The 16,588-nt window shown below is 48.6% G+C and overlaps 1 long non-coding RNA gene and 2 pseudogenes across 2 annotated transcripts; 2 read left to right on the top strand and 1 right to left on the bottom strand.

The window, feature by feature from the left end:
* Window positions 1-1,666: 1,666 nt before the first annotated feature.
* Window positions 1,667-6,088, top strand: LOC117082401. Its single transcript, XR_004436597.1, has 2 exons — window positions 1,667-1,717; window positions 6,037-6,088. It is a non-coding gene; the product is annotated as an uncharacterized LOC117082401 (long non-coding RNA).
* On the bottom strand, window positions 3,146-3,933 carry LOC117082400 (annotated as a pseudogene).
* A 4,507-nt stretch (window positions 6,089-10,595) lies between the features above and the next one.
* LOC117082399 lies at window positions 10,596-16,386 on the top strand (annotated as a pseudogene). The gene is made up of 11 exons (XR_004436596.1): window positions 10,596-10,726; window positions 10,834-10,941; window positions 11,135-11,222; window positions 11,608-12,317; window positions 13,337-13,721; window positions 14,465-14,556; window positions 14,818-15,031; window positions 15,120-15,222; window positions 15,304-15,404; window positions 15,493-15,648; window positions 15,735-16,386. The product of XR_004436596.1 is annotated as a golgin subfamily A member 2-like (transcript).
* Window positions 16,387-16,588: the final 202 nt, after the last annotated feature.

The following is a 16,588-nucleotide window of genomic DNA, read 5'->3' as shown; positions in this document are numbered from 1 at the left end:
GATGCAGCTGGAAACCATCATTCTTAGCAAACTATCACGAGAAGAGAAAACCAAACACCGCATGTTCTCACTCATAGGTGGGAACTGAACAATGAGATCACTTGGACTCGGGAAGGGGAACATCACACACTGGGGCCTATCATGGGGAGGGGGGAGGAGGGAGGGATTGCACTTGGGAGTTATACATGATATAAACGTCATGCACATGTACCCTAGAACTTAAAATATAATAAAAAAAAAATAAATAAATAAATAAATAAAAGAAACACACACACAAAAAAAAAAGAAAGAAAAGAAATTTTCAAATTATCCTGCAGGAAAATTAGTTCACTTTATGCTCCCACCAATAGGGACAGAGCTCCAGTTTCCCCCTTCCATTTGTCCTCTTTGCTGTCTTTAAGCAGAAAATGTCATTGTTTTCATTATATTTCTTTGGTTTCTAGTGCTTTTGAACCTTTTTAATATGCTTATTGGCCATTTTTATTCTTGTGGGAAGTGCCTGTTTCTCCATTGCCTATTTTCTGGCCAAACTCCAAAGTCACATTTCACTTAATGTTTATCCTGCTGATTGAAAGCATTTAACTTAGTGATTTTAATGTAAACAGGAGCAGGACAGACTGTAATTATCTAGGTCTCACTCTGTCATCCAGGCTGGAGTGCAGTGGCATGATCATAGCTACTGCAGCCTTGAACTCCTGAGCTCAAGCAATTTACCTACCTTAGTCTCCCAAGTAGCTATGACTACAGGCATGTGCCACCACGCCCAGCTAATTTTTAAATTTTTTTGTAGAGATGCGAATTCGCTATGCTGCCCAGGTTGGCCTTGAACTCCTGACTTCAAGTAATCCTCCCACCTTGGCTTGGTGAAGTGCTGGGATTGCGGGCATGAACTGTTGCTCCCAGCTAAGAGCTCACTTTTGTTTGCTAGTGGTATTCTTGGTATCCTTTCATGTTTGAGGCTTTGGTGCTAGTGCTAAAATATTACACTCACCATCTGAGGTTTACAGGACTTTTGTTTTAATATTGAACAGATGGAACTGTGTAGTTCTGCATCTTTGCAGGTATACAAAATGTGCCTACCAGGACTCTGCTTTATATCCATTGAAAGCAAGAAGTAATACAGTAAAACTTTGCCTGGCTAGAGGCTTTGAAAGAATGGAGTATTCTGGTTTAATTCTATTAACTTGGAAGTATGAAGGTGAAAAGAATTCAAAACTTACATTTCCTGTTGAATGCAATTTGAAAATATAGCCAATGATTCCACTTTTCTTCTCTAGTAAGTTTGGACATTCTGATCTACTTGCTGTGTTATTTTTATTTTATTTTACTTTTTAAATTTTATTTTATTTTATTTTATTTTTTGAGATGGAGTTTTGCTGTTGTTGCCCAGGTTGGAGTGCAATGGTGTGATCTTGGCTCACCACAACCTCTGTTTCCCAGGTTCAAGTGATTCTCCTGCCTCAGCCTTCCAAGTAGCTGGGATTACAGGCATGTGCCACCACACCCGGCTAATTTTGAATTTTTAGTGGAGATGAAGTTTCTCCATGTTGGTCAGGCTGGCCTTGAACTCCTGACCTCAGGTGATCCACCTACCTCGGCCTCCCAAAGTGCTGGGATTACAGGCGTGAGCCACCATGCCCAGCCTTGGTGTTTTATTATAGAACTCCTAGTGTGTCTGAGACTTACATTGTGAAGACACTTTTTTAAAACTTGAGATGTAAGAGGATGCAAATGGTATTGTATGAGGTCAGACTGGATGACAACTGATACTTGTAAATATATTTTTTAGATGAAATCTCTGATTGCCACTTGTTTTCTTATTTAACTCATAAAAATAAAACACATTGGGTGGAGGATGGGAGTAGGAAGGAGATTTATGTCTTTTAATTGCATGTCATTGTTTCATATCAAGACAGAACATATAGTATCCCTGGCTTTGAACCTACAGAAAGAAACACATTTTTCTACCTGCTGTGTGCCAGAGGTTCTTCAACACCTGGAGGGATTACTGCAGCACAGATTGCTGAGCCCTACTCCGGAGTTTCTGATTCATCAGGTCCGGGGCGAGGCCTGAGAATTTGCACTTATAAAAAGTTCTCAGGTGCTGCTGGTGCTGCTAGTCCAGAGACTACATCTTTGAGAACCACTCTTGTCTACTAACTGTAAATTGTAGAACTCTAGAGAAAAGCTTAGTTTGGTCTGGGATAAGAAGCACACAGGTTATGGAGCAAATCATGAAAGATTCAACCCTTGATCCCAGCCTACTGTGGAATTCAGGTAACAAGCAATACACAGTGCCATAACACAATTCTTGGTTTTCATGATTGCGAATCATAGCCAAGTATCAAGTGAGAAATTCAGTATCATTTGCAAAGCTTAGAGAGGCCAGGTGATTCTAGAAAAATGGACCGTGTATTTGTTTTAAACTGGTAAAGAGCTTTGAGTGCTTATTAAATTGAAAGCTTTGTGTTTTCATTTATTTTTTATTTTGTTTTATTTTTTGAGATGGAGTCTTGCTCTGTCACCCAGGTTGGAGTACAGTGGCGTGATCTTGGCTCACTGCAACTTATGCCTTCCGGGTTCAAGTAATTCTCCTGCCTCAGCCTCATGAGTGGCTGGGATTACAGGCACTTACCACCATGCCTGGATAGTTTTTGTATTTTTAGTAGAGATGGGGTTTCACCATGTTGGCCAGGCTGGTCTTGAACTCCTGACCTCAGGTGATCCACCCCCTCAGCCTCTCAAAGTGCTGGGAACACAGGCAAAGCCAGCGCACCAGGCCCAAATGCTTAGTGTTTTTAAAGATAGTAGACATGTTTCTTGTTTCAAAAATATCTTAACAATAATGTAGGAGAATAAGAGAAACATTTTTCTAAAAAAGGGAAATCACTGTGATTATTTTATCTTATTGGAATGTTGAGTAATATAGTCTGCTTTATTAATCATCAAGCATGCTATAGATTTTCCATTTTTATAGGCTTTGTATCTCAATTGAGGTAATACTGGCAATTCTCGTACTCCATTTGAAGATGAAAAATATAGGCCAAACTCATAGACCTTGCATAGAAGCTGGATAATGAAGACAGTTCTGGAGGAACACATAGACACACACACATAGACACATATATTTACAAAGTATACACACTTTTTTTTTTTTGTCTAAAAAAGGACCAAAATGCATTTATTTAATATACATCACAAGGGTTCAACCGAGGCTTAATTTAAAAGACAAAAACAAAACAAAAATAATACCACAGCTCAAGATACAGAGTCCTATACAGAAATCACAAAAAGGACAGACCATCTAAGGAAAAATTAAGGCAACACAAGGACGGGCTGGGCAGCCTGGGTCAGGGCTCCTGGCTGGTGACCTGCTTTGAGTAGGTTTCTTGCAGGTACTTCTTAAAAGCTGTGGGGTTTTTCCAGAGCTCGGCAGCATGCGTGTTCAAGGGACTATCAATGTTGGGTTCTCCTAGAAGGCTCTGGATGGAGAGCAGAATGGTCCTGACGTCATATAGGGCAGACCACTTGTCCTTCAGGATGTCCAGGCATATGTTACCCTGGTGTCCACGTTGGGGTGGTAGCAGGGTGTGAGGAATTTCACCGTGGGCGCATTGTAAGGGTAGCCACTGGGGAACTCTAGTGAGAGCTTATACCTCAGGTCTTCATATACTGTTCCAGCTGCTCCATGGATGGTCCCTACCCATTTGAAAAGGTTGTCTGATTCAGGGAAGGCAGAAATCCCTTTATCTCCAGACATCATGAGGGTCATCAGCTCCTGCTGTAGCCTTTTGCCTACGGGACCCCGGGCGGCGCCCCCGCTCGGCTCGGCTCCTTTACGGGCGGCGGTGACGCTTGTGGCTGCTGGGTCGCGGTTTTGGGAAGCCATCCGGGCGGCGTTGGCAGAGAGACAGGAACTCGGAGAACACGACTGCAACTCTACACACTTTTTTTTAAGTTTCTTTTTTAAAGTTTTAAAGCTTTTAAAGCAAAAGTTGACCCCCTCCCCTCTCCTAGAGTAGGCAGCCCCTCCCATCTCCCAGAGTAGGTGGGGACAGTGGTTGCATGGACAGCTTTCCTTGTGACACTGCAGGGCCTCTGGACATGCTGCTGCCTGGCCACACCTCCTTTCACATTCATCTTTCTCATTGACCAATGGGCTTGGATCATTAAGGCCACGCCCCTATTTTGAGTTCTAGTGGTGCCCTGGTTACACCTTCTCTGGCTCAGTCTCACAGCTGCCTAGTAGGTGACGGGAGGTATTTTGCAGTCATTGCTGGGATTTCACTGATGTGGCCCCAACACTTCCTCCCTCCCCACCCCACGATGTTGGAAGACACTTGACAAAGTAAACAGGCCACGGCCAAGAAAAAGGTAAAACACACCAGGTCATGCATGGCCCCCCAACCCAGCCACAAATCCCCTCCGATGGCAAAACCACTACCTAAACCATACAACTCCTGAGGCACACCAGGCTTGGCCCCCCAAACCCAGCACCTCTGGGGTTCCCCAACCAAAGTCTTGTCAGTCAGCCCTACCCCTTCAGCAAGCAGCCCAGCCCCTGCCCTTGCCAGTAATCCCAGGGTGACTTTGGGCAGGTGACTCCTGTGGCTCCCTGGTCCATACTCGGCCCTCACCTGCTGCTGCCCCAAGCCCAACCTCCCTGGGTTCTTTGGGCTCACATCTCCAAGGCCCTGGGTCCCCTGCCCAAGCCTCTGCCCTCATCAGTCACTCTGAGTGACTTTGGGCTGGTGACTCCTGGGGCTTCCTGTGGCAGACTCTGCCTTCTGCTGCCCCAAGCCCAACTTTCCTGGGCTCTTTGGGCTGGCATCTCCAAGGACCTGGGTCCCAGCCCTGCCTCCCCCTCCCACATCACGGAGCGGTGACTCAGCCATCATGCTGATGTGTTCTCCTCCTCCTCGGGAGGAATGGAATGTAGTGATGTCACAGTGCCCCTAGGAACTGTCATTACTGCTCCAAGACCAGCCTTTGATCTTAGGACCCAGTGTTCTCACCCCATTTCTGGTTCCTCTGGTTGCAACACAAATTTCCAGCTGGAAGGAGAACGGGGACTACGGGACCTGGGAGCAAGAGTTTTCAGGCTGCCTTACTCCCTTAACGTAGACATTGACAGTGTGAAAAGCCTACACTTCCTCCATGAACTCAAAACATTAACAGTATCTCTGGGTGGCAATGGGAGAACAGGTTTGGTTTGGTTTTCTCCCAAGCTTCTACTCTCCAGAGAGACTTTAACCATTTTTTCTGAGTTTTCCACCTCATATTCTAATTCTCCACAGTTCTGACCAGATTACCCTTCAGTCAGTGGTCTCTGGAGTGAGATCTGCTCATCTTCTGTGTAACAGATCTTGAGAAACTGAACTTGACAGCTTGAATCTTCCTCATATCATCTCAACCTGGGATGCTTTGAGTGCCACAGGATGAATGTGGGACATCTTTCTGAAGCATCAGTTTCCCTTGATTCTCTTGAGAGAGAAAAAACATTAGTGTACTTATGGATGACAGTCACATAGGTTTCTAAGAGTATACCACACCTCTCTGAAATGAGGCTTAGGTTGTTCTCTTTCTGATAAATTCCTAGATTTAACAGAAAGGCAGCCTTCTGCCATGAGGACACATTGATAGAAAAGTTTGAGAGGTACTGGTGCACTTCTTAACACTAACAGACGTGTGAGGACATATGATTCTAAACCACGCAGTGTAGAGTCCCTGCCCACTTAATGTTTACTTTTCTACCTCTACCTCTGGTTTTGGTCCCTGGCAGCTGCTGATTCATGGCAAAACCCCAGAGCTTGGAGTCAAAAGACTGAGTTTAAGTTCCAGTATTGCCTTTTTTTTTTTTTTTTATAGCCATGATATCAATCCCTCTCAATCACTAAGTGATTGTGGCAACACTTTGTACAGTTGTTGGTGGCATTAAATCAGATGGTGTATAAGATTATTTTGTAAAAACTGTAAAGGAGGATGTGACTAGGGGCTTGTAGTTCTCATGAGTGTTACTGTTCTTCTTTCCCACAGTTAAAAGAATATCAGCAGAGGAACAGCCCTGGTGTTCCAGCAGGAGCAAAGAGAAAAAAGAAAAAAAATCGCAGTAGCTCTGAGACAACCACTTCCAGTGGTTGCCACTCACCTGGGGATATGAGTCTTGGCTGGCCAGGCTCCTGGGGATAGTGGGCCCAAGGGACAGTAGAGGGTAATTGTTAAGACTGTGGAAGAACTGCTGGGTACTCATTAGGAATTCTGGGTTTGAATCCTGCCTCTCCATCTGCTAGGGATATGATTTAGGGCAAGTTGCTTGAGCTCTTTGGGCCTCTCTTTTCACATCTGTAAAATAGAATGGTGTTGCTTGACTTCCATTTGTGAAGTGTAAATGAGATTTGTAATTGCTGTTGTTTTTATGTTAATCCCTAGTACATGGCCTGCTGTAAACACCCAGGACAGCCAGGAAATGGTGTTGTTGTTGTTTGATTTTTCTCATCCCCAGTCTCAAGGGGAAGCCAGGCCAATGAGAACAGCCACTTGCCATCAGGCTGTCTCTTTAGAAGTCACTGAAAGGGCCCCAGGATGTGGTAAGGAGGGCCCCAGGCACTAGAATTAAGAGAAGATCTAACTTACCACCAGATTGCTGGGTGACCATAGAAAAATAATCACTTCTTCCCTTGGGCCTCGGTTTCCTTCTCTGTAAGAAGATACTGGATAAGATCAGTGTCTTTAAATCTTGTTTTTTAGCTGGAGTCCCCTTTGTTCAAGCGAACCCTTTACTCAGAAGTCTGTTTTTTTAAATGGAGGTGGTGGTGTGGAGCTCTACTAGATTCATCGCCCAGGTCCTGGGCCTGAGGAGAGAGGTCTAGTGAGTGGATTAAGAGCTGCATTGGTCAGGTGACTCCACTCTGTGACTGCATTGCTCAGGAGATTCTTCCATCTACTTGTTCCTGCCCCTGGCAAGGCAGCGGGTGGCCGTTTGGAAGAATGGCACAGGCCATGGTTTTGATCTCTGCTCTTCTTCAGCGGTTCGTTTCCCTGAACCACATTTTCCTCCCTCCCTGACTTTCTTGCTTCTCTCTAAGCCACTTCTGTCTTTCTCCCCCTGCCCTTGTTTTTCCGTTTTTGCCTCCTGTAGATTCAGGACATTCTGAAGGTGCTGGTGTTCATCCTTAACCATTCCAATGGGGTAGCGCTCTCCCATTGGACAAATGCAAGGTGAAGCAGTGCTGAGACGCCTCTCTGGCTTGTTCTCTCCAGCTGTGCATGCCCCTGAGGCTTCTCTGGTTTGGGGGATACTTTGTTTTATTTTATGTTGCTGCCATTAACCTTCAGCCTGTTTATGTCTGCTTCTTCACCTGTTCAATTGAGGTTTTTCCTTCCCTGCATCTTTTACCGTCTTGGAGAAGGTGAGATTAAAGTTTAAAAGTAATTTGGGAATAATGTACAGAGCAGGCATGTGGGATTTGTGGCTTTTTTTTTTTTTTTTTGAGACAGGGTCTCACTCTCTCACCCAAACTGGAGTGTAGTGGTGTGATCTCAGCTTACTGCAACCTCTGCCTCCTGGGTTCAAGTGATTCTCAGACTAAGGCAAGCCTCCTGAGTAGCTGGGATTACAGGCACCTGCCACCATGCCCGACTAATCTTTGTATTTTTAGTAGAGGGTTTCACCTCTACTAAAGGGTTTCACCATGTTGGCCAGGCTGGTCTTGAACTCCTGACTTCAAGTGATCCACCTGCCCCCACCTCCCAAAGTGCTGGGATTACAGGCGTGAGCCATCATGCCCAGCCTGGGACTTGGGCTTTTGAATGCCCAGTGTGGTACTCTTAGACTAAGAGAGATGAAAAAAAAAAAAAAAAAAAAAAACCTTTAGGTTTTGCCCTAAAGGCAAGGATCTATAGACTACATAAACGTTTGTGCTTATTTTGCATTAACTCACTTTGGTTTAAGAGTAGGGAACATAGGGTTAAGAGAAAATGAGTTCACATTATAGTTGGAAGGGTTGAAGCTAATTTTTCAGAGGAATTAACCATAAAAGATGTGAGGTTAACCAAACAGATGAGTGACCAAGACCCTAATCTCTTGAAAATCAAATGGACACTTACCATATTTACTGGGCTTTTGACAACGAAGGCACTTTGCTAAATAAACAGTGGAGAGAACAGCTGAACAATGTAGGGTGCAGACTGAGGGAGGCAGACTCCTCTGAAGGAGGCAAGAGAGAAGTTTGGAACATTCCAAATGCTCAGCTCATGGGGAGGTTGGTTCTGAATGGACTCAAGGGTGGAGGAGGTGACATTTGAGGTTGGCTGGAAGATTAAAGGTGGGTAACATGCATCCATATGGGGAGTGGGGGAGGCGGGGGAGCGGTGAGGTCATGGCCATCATTATGAACTCACAGAGCACCTTTCAGGAGCACAAAGAGCCTGGTGGGAGGCAGGGCATAGGGACACATGGGGCTTGGAGATGACCTCCTCTGGCTGTGATTTGGCATTTCCTCCATATCTAACTTGCCTGGGAGACTGCTGCCAAGCCAAAGGAGCAGGGCAAGAATGGAGGCAGATCCTGCTGGATATGGGCATGGGGAGGGGGACTGACAGAGCACACTTGGCTGCTGTTAGAGAGTTGTTCAGTCATCACACCTGTTACCCCCAGTAGGTCAGGTCTGTCCAGGTGCTGTGACTCACCTTGCCGGCTCAGAAGAGACACTGAATGATACGATGGGGAGCACAGGCCTAGAGGAATCCTGCAGCCATGCCCAGCCCAGGTTCTGGAAACAAAGGCCCAGATCCGCATATTTCCTTCTTGCTGTTTTGTTTTTGTTTTCATTTTTGTTTTTGAGATAGAGTCTCACTCTCTCTCCTGGAGTGCAGTAGTGCAATTTTGGCTCCCTACTGCCTCCGCCTCCCAGTTTCAAGTGATACTCATGCCTCAGTCTCCCTGGTAGCTCGGATAACAGACAAGCACCATTATGCCTGGTTAATTTGTTTGTATTTTTAGTGGAGACGGGGTTTCACCATGTTGCCCAGGCTGGTCTCAAACTCCTGGCCTCAAGTGATTCACCTATCTCAGTCTCCCAGAGTGCTGGGATTACATGCATGAGCCACTGTGCCAGGCCCCTTGCTGTTTTTATACTTTCTCTATAGCCATAACTGTTTCCCATGTAATTTTTTTTTAAATTTCTTATTTTTATTACCCCTACATCATCTGCTACTCTGAAGGATCTGGAGGTAAGAGGCCCTGGGCCAAGGTGCAGTGACCCTGTGGGCCAGCCCCCCAACCTCCTCCCACAGTGGGGACTGGGTGCCCCTCTGCCAGTTGAGACAGCCCACACACATCCCAGCCATAATGATTGTTCTCTCTACCTCTCCCCACAATCCTCCTCCAATTTCTCCTCTCTGCATGTGCCTCAGAACCAGGACCAAGAACTAGAAGTAGCCCTGGACTCAAGCTCCACAACAATCGGTCAAGTCAATGAAAACACTGAGTCACTGCTAAGAGTCCAGTGGCATCCCCTCATTCCATGCGACCAATCCTGGGCTTCAGTTTCCCCTTGGGGTCCTGAAGAAAGGGCCTGGGGGCCCCTGGTGCCAAGGGCAAATGGGGAGCTGGGATGCCCAGGCCTCACCTGGAGGGACCCCAGAGCACAGAGCATGCAGCACGGCTCTTCTGTTACTGCCCTTTTTGCTGCAGGATGGAGTCCTGCCCAGAAGGCAGCATGGCCATTTCTTGCTGCTTTTGTGTGTGGTTGTTAGAGGCAGCCTGGGACTGAGTCAGCTGCTGTGGGTTAGTTGGGGGGCACTGTGGGAATGAGCACTGGATACAGAGCTTGGAAGCCAAGTGCCCACCCTGCCCTTACCTGGCTGTGGCCTTGACCAAGTCCTAGGTGGGAGATTGGGTACTTGTACTGTGAAGGTACAGAAGAGTACCTTTAGTATGTTACCATTTGTGTAGAGAGGGGGATCGTGTGTGTGTGTGTGTACGTACTATGATAATATACATAAAACATATCTGCAAGGATTTGTAAAAAATTCAGCAGAGAGCAATAGGGTGGCTGGGAGATACTTCCCTTCTGTATCTTCTGAGTTTTGGACTATGTGAATGTGTCATCCTTTCAAAAAGTGAACAAAAGATTAATTTCCTCCTATCTGTGCCCCCACCCCCAGCAAGAAAAATGGGCTTAGAGAATAGGATAGATCTGGGTATCCAAATCCCAGCTCTGTCTAAGTGATCTTAGGAAAGCACTTAACCTCTGATACTCCATGTTTTTCATCTACACAATAGAGGCAATCATAGTAACTGTCTCATATGGTGGTTGTGAGGATTCAATGGGATCATTAGCATGGTGCCTGATGAAGCACTCAATAATGGTTCAAACAGTGGTAGTAATAACAGTAATAACAATAGCAATATTATCTGCTCTCTCTGGGCCTCTGTTAGCCAGCTGTAAAATCAATCTTTTTCCCTGTCCCTTCCAATTGTACTGAGTTATTTTAAAAACCAGACCATGGGCTTAGAAATGCCTTGACCCCTCACTGACCAAGTTGTATATTGAGCCTAGCCCTAGCCCTTTTAAGGGGCACTGGGTAGAACAGCCCGGGCTCCCCAGACAGAAACTTCTCACTCTTCACCATCCAGTCCTCAAGCCGCTGTGAAGCAGTCCTCGAGCGGCAGTTACAGCAGTCCATAAAGGCGCGGGCACAGCTGGAAGCACACACGACACAGGTGAGGCTTTGCACAGGGAGGTATGTGGAAGAAAGATGACCCCAGGTGGCCAGAAGCAGGTGAGGACCAGGGACAGCCCTTCCTAACTTCTGTGGCCATTCTTGCAGATAATGGAATCATTTAAACAAGCCTAGCTAGAGAGAGATGAATATGCTCAACATCTAAAAGGAGAGAGGGCCCAGTGGCAGCAGAGGGTATGGAAAATGTCAGAGGAGGTGAGGCCTGACCCTTAAGCCCCCTACCTTAGATAGGTCACTGGATCTTTCTAGGCATCTGTAAAATGGGAATAGTACAGCCAGTACGGTCATGGGTCTGGGCTTTGTGGAGGTGGAGGTGGAGAGGGAGATGGTAGCCTGTCCAGCCACCAGCCCCTCTCTCGAGGACCCCTTCCCCCTGTGCTTTGGACAGGTTTGCACATTGAAGGAGGAGAAGAAACATGACACGCACCGGGTACAGGAGCTGGAGGGGAGATTGGCCGAACTCATAAACTAGATGGGTAAGATGGGCTGTCATGGCCTGGGAGCAGGACTGGCATCAGAGGGCTGTGGGGGTGGCTTAGAATGCCCTAGGGAGGTGGGTGGATGGAAGGGCTTTGAGGCAGAGGGAAAGAGGTCTGTGCCAGGAGACAGCAAGTCTTGGAATCTCCATGAGCCTCAGTGTCCACATCAGCAAACAGGGAGGAGTGCCCATTGTCAGCCACCCACAGGGCTCTCTATCTGAAAGTGACCTGGAAGACTGGCTACCATTCGAGTGCGAGGAATAATTAGCAGTGAGGCCAAGTTTGGGGAGCCTGAGAGGAGCTGCATACCAAGAGAAGGGCTTTTATTTGTTGTTTTGTTTTTGAGAATCCAGAGGCCCTTGTTGTCTGCTTCCTTTCTCAGCTGAACCCCTGCCCCTGGAGCCCCCAGCAGGGCCCTCTGTGGTGGAACAGCACCTACAAGCTGAGGCCGAGCAAGTGAGAAAGGAGCTGGAGAGTCTGGCAGGACAGCTCCAAGCTCAGGTGCAAAACAGTCAAGGCTTGAGTCACCTGAACTGGGAGCAGGAGGAGAGGCTGCTGGAACAGGAGAGGCTGCAGGAGTAGGAGGAGAGCCTGTGGGAGCAGGAGGAGACGCTGTTGGAGTTGGAGCGGAAAGCCAGGGTCTGGGAGGAGCAGGCAGAGACACGCATGCAAACCTTTTGGAATCGCACTACCATCAACTGCGCACTCTCTCAGAACCAAGAGCTCCACGAGCAGCTGGCTGAGCCACAAAGCAGCTTTGAGGAGCTGGTGCATTGCCCCACCTGGGGTGCCTGCCCTCCTCCCTAACCCTCCAGGCCTTTGATTCCCCACCTGTAAAATGGGGAAGTGTAGCCCTCACTTGAAATGGTAATTCTAAAGGCACCTGCCTCCACACTTCCTGGTGCCATGGGAGGTAGACACCAAGTTCTGGGGTCTCCAGCTGCGGTGGGTGGCCGCAGATTGCTTCTCTCTGTCCGGAACAATCAGAATAAGAGTGCACTGCAGTTGGAGCAGCAAGTAAAGGAGCTGCAGGAGAAGCTGAGCAAGCTGAAGGAGAGGGTAACCTCTGACCCATCCAAGAAGGGCTGGGAGGTGAGCACCAGCCTCTGGGGAGGGGAGGTGCAAGGCCAAAGGCAGCTCCAGCCTGGGGACAGGTGACACCAGCGCCCTCCAGGGCAGTCCTGTGACTGTTTCTTGCTTCCTGTCCTCTGACTTTTAGAGACGGGTAGCCTTGGGCTCCTCCCAGGTGTGGACATCATCATCCCAGCTAGGCATGGAGCTCCCCAATCATAGGGGAAGAGTCAATGGTATAAGAAGCTCCTTATTTCAGGCACAGTGGCTCACACCTGTAATCCCAACACTGGGAGGCTGAGGCTGGAGAATCACTTGGGGTCTGGAGTTTGAGACCAGCCCTGACAACATGGCAAAACCTCATCTCTACTAAAATAACACACACAGACACACACACAGACACACACACACACACACACACACACACACATTAGCCAGGCATGGTGGCACATGCCTGTAATCCTAGCTACTCAGGAGGCTGAGGCATGAGAATCGCTTGAGCCCAGGGGGTAGAGGTTGCAGTGAGCTAAGATTGCACCACTGCACTCTAGCCTGGGCCAGAGTGACACTCTGTCTCAAAAGAAAACAAAACAAAAACAAAAAAGGCTCCTCAGATTCAAACTGGATTCTGGCCTTGGTTCCACTAGTCACCATTCACCTACTTTGCATCTCTAAATCTCTGTTCCTTTAACTTCAAAAGGAAGTTAGCATTTTCCTTGCTGAGGTGCTGAGGATTAGATGAGATAATACATGGAAAGCATTAGGCATATAAGCACACTTAGCAGATAGTGGTTGGCTCCCTCTGCTTTTCCACCAGCCTGTGGCCTACAGTTTAAATGGTGGGAAGAAGTGTGTAAGATTTGAGGCTGGGGAAGGAGGCATGGGGTTCTAGGAAAGGGAGGCAGTCACTTAGGCCTGGAGCAAGAGGCCAGGGGCCTGGGTGGATGACAGAGCTCCACAGTGTCCTCAGTACCCTATTAATGGGCCCAGAATCTGGAAGCCAGCCATCACGTGCCCTCATGCCCACGGTCTTCCCGCAGGTGAAGTTGAAGAACCAAGAGGCTCAGAGTCTGCAGCAGCAGGGAGACCAGTTCCTGGGTCACCTGCAGCAGTACATGGCTGCCTATCAGCAGCTGATCTCTGAGAAGCAGACGCTATACAGGCAGTTACTGCTGCAGACCCAGCTCATGGACCAACTGCAGCAGCATGAAACTCAGGGCAAAGTGGTGGCTGAGATGGCCTGCCAAAAGTTGCAGGAGACGCAGGAGAGGGAATTGCTGAGGATGAGGCCTTGAGGGGGATGACCTGGCAACCTCCGTGCCTTCTCACTCTCTTTCCTCACCCCTTATGAGCACCTGGAAGCTACCAGCCAGCAGAACCAGCAGCTACAGGCCCAGTTGAGCCTTATGGCACTCCCTGGGCAAGGTACAGGAGACCACTCAGAGGAAGAGGAGGGAGCCCCAGAAGGAAAGGGGGACTGTTAGCAGCATAGGATTGAGGAGCTGGAAGAGACCTTTAGAACAGCTGGTCATTATGCTGACCAGATGTCTGCACTAAGTTCAGCATCAATATTGTGACCTCCTAGAAGTGGGGGGCCACCAGGTTGCCTAAGGATGGGTGAACTGGTCCAGGTCAGAAAGGGAGCAGGTCAGAACTCCCGCACCGACTGGTAGTGGGACTGTGCCTGGGCTGTATAGCAAGATCTTGGTTCTTAAAAGTAAAAATAGGCCGGGCGCGGTGGCTCAAGCCTGTAATCCCAGCACTTTGGGAGGCCGAGGCGGGCGGATCACAAGGTCAGGAGATCGAGACCATCCTGGCTAACACGGTGAAACCCCGTCTCTACTAAAAAATACAAAAAACTAGCCGGGCGAGGTGGCGGGCGCCTGTAGTCCCAGCTACTCGGGAGGCTGAGGCAGGAGAATGGCGTGAACCCGGGAGGCGGAGCTTGCAGTGAGCTGAGATCTGGCCAGTGCACTCCAGCTAGGGTGACAGAGCGAGACTCTGTCTCAAAAAAAAAAAAAAAAAAAAAGTAAAAATAAAGAACAGCAGCTCATTCCTTTCTGGGGAGGGGCTGGCTCAGGGTTACACAGTGAGGGTGAGGGCAGAGGTAGGCTGGCAGTACCTCCCTTGCCGAGTTGTCTGAGGACCCCTCTGTCCGCCCTCCACAGGAGATGGAGGAGGACATCTGGACAATGAGGAAGAGGAGGTGCCACGGCCCATGCTGAGCATCCTGGAGGACCTGGAGAGCCGGGAGGTAATGGTGAGACTGACTCCCCCTGCTCCCGCTTTGCCACCTTCCTCTGTGGTCCCTCCCAGACCCCCTTATGCTCTTGGTTTTCCCACCTTCTGATTTTTGTGGGCCCTCACCCCTTCCGGGAACCAGTGGTCAGACGTCATTTCACCTGTGCATTTCACCAACAGGTGCACTCTCCGAGGCCTCAAGGGAAGGGGCTGCGCTCCACCTCCCTGCCCTGTTTTTTCTGTATATGCCCCTACAAGAATACTCACCTCTTGCCTTCAGGTGGCATTTTTCAACTCCGCTGGAGCCAGTGCCCAGGAGGAACAGGTACGGCTATGTGGGCAAGGAGCAAAGGGTATGGTGCCAGTGCCTGACTCACCTTGTGGCCTTGGCCCAGAAGGAGCCAGAGGCAGTAGCCCCAGCCCCAGGGACTGAGGGTGAGTCTGTGTGTGGGCAGACCCACCAGGCCCTGCAGGGGGCCATGGAGAAGCTGCAGGTGAGTGAGTCCTGACATGGGCCAAGAAGGGTGGGGGCAGGGCAGAGCAGGTTGCTCTTAAGATGTGACCCCATTATTTTGGCCCCAGAGTGGCTTTGTGGACCTCCTAAAGGAGAAGGCGGACCTGAAGGAGCGGATGGAGAAACTAGAGCTTTGATTCGTCCACCGAGCAGGAAAGACGGACACCATCAGTGAGTGAGAGGCCAGGGAAGGCAGGGGGAGCTGCAGGGCCATTGGAGGGGCCCCAGCATCTGAGCCCTGTCCTCCTGCAGGAAAGTACATCACAACATATGAGAGCCAGTGGGCAGTGCCAAAGATGCGGCACCAGGAGGGGAACATCATCAGGCTGGCCCAGGACAAGCAGGAGATGAAGGTAGGGCGTGCAGCATCTCTGCGGGTGTAGGCGTGGCCGTGGGCGAGGACACTGGCACCGGCATGCAGCTGAGCACCCCTCCCTTCAGGTGAAACTGCTGGAGCTGCAGGATCTGGTGTTGCGGCTTGGCGGCAACCACAACGAGGGGCATGGCAAATTCCTGGCCGCTACCCAGAACCCTGCTGATAATTGCGCTCCAGGTGCCCAAGCGCCCAGGAGCCTGGGGCTGCTGGCAAGCAGGGGGGTGAGTAGAGCCCTCAGGCGGGGTGGGCAGGCAGGAGCAGGGGAGGCTCGCACTGCACCCAGATGCCCGCTCTCCTCTCTCCAAAGATTTTTGTGAGGTGAGCTGACAGCCCGGAGCCTGCACCAGGAGTGGCCATGGAGGGCTGTCCCCACGACGACCCCACTGCACAGCAGCTCATGCAGCTGCTTCCTGAGATGCAGGCCCCCCAGGAGCACCCAGACTTGGGCAGCAACCCCTTCATGCCATTCTTTTCGGGCTGCCAAGAACAGGGAGCTAAAAACATCGCCATCATCGAAGAGCTGGTCAAGAAATTAAAAAAGAAAAAAAAGTTATGGGGTTAATCTCCTACACAATTCATTTACTTCATTCAAATGTTAGAGCCACTCATGATTGTTTGTGTTTCTAATTTATAGTTTACATTTATTTGTAAAAAATTAAAGGAGAGTGGGTCTTTCCCTGATGTTCACTCTGGCATCCCTTAGCATTTTTCTTTTTTAATTTGATAATTGTAGGTCATTAGAATGCATATTGAGTTTGCCCTTATGTGGTGGGAATTCAAACACGCAAAGACTCACTATTTGCACAAAACTATTCTTGCTGGTTTGGAATAGGCCGCGATGCTTTTTTAATGTTATTGCAGCATGTATATTCATTACAGAATTCAGGTAAAATTTGCTTATGTTCTGCTATTATGTTTGATCAAATTCTAATCATGGTGATGTCTTCATTAGCTCAATATGTGGCTTGCCCTCAAGTGTGCACTGTTTATTACTTTGTAATATGCCACTCTGAGGACTGACATTTAGAGTTGTTTAAAGGCCAAGAACTGTAAACAGCCCTTCCCTTATTTTCTGTGTCTTGGGGATGGGAGTAATAACATTTTGGGGAGCTTTTAAAATCTCACAGAAGAGGAAAAGGGCCTGCTCTGGCAGGTACGTGC

This window comes from Trachypithecus francoisi, unplaced genomic scaffold (assembly GCF_009764315.1).
Source record: "Trachypithecus francoisi isolate TF-2019V2 unplaced genomic scaffold, Tfra_2.0 Lachesis_group9, whole genome shotgun sequence".
NCBI classification, from domain to species: domain Eukaryota; kingdom Metazoa; phylum Chordata; class Mammalia; order Primates; family Cercopithecidae; genus Trachypithecus; species Trachypithecus francoisi.
Note: the sequence above shows the minus strand (reverse complement) of the source record. Positions and strands in the feature narration are given on the sequence as shown.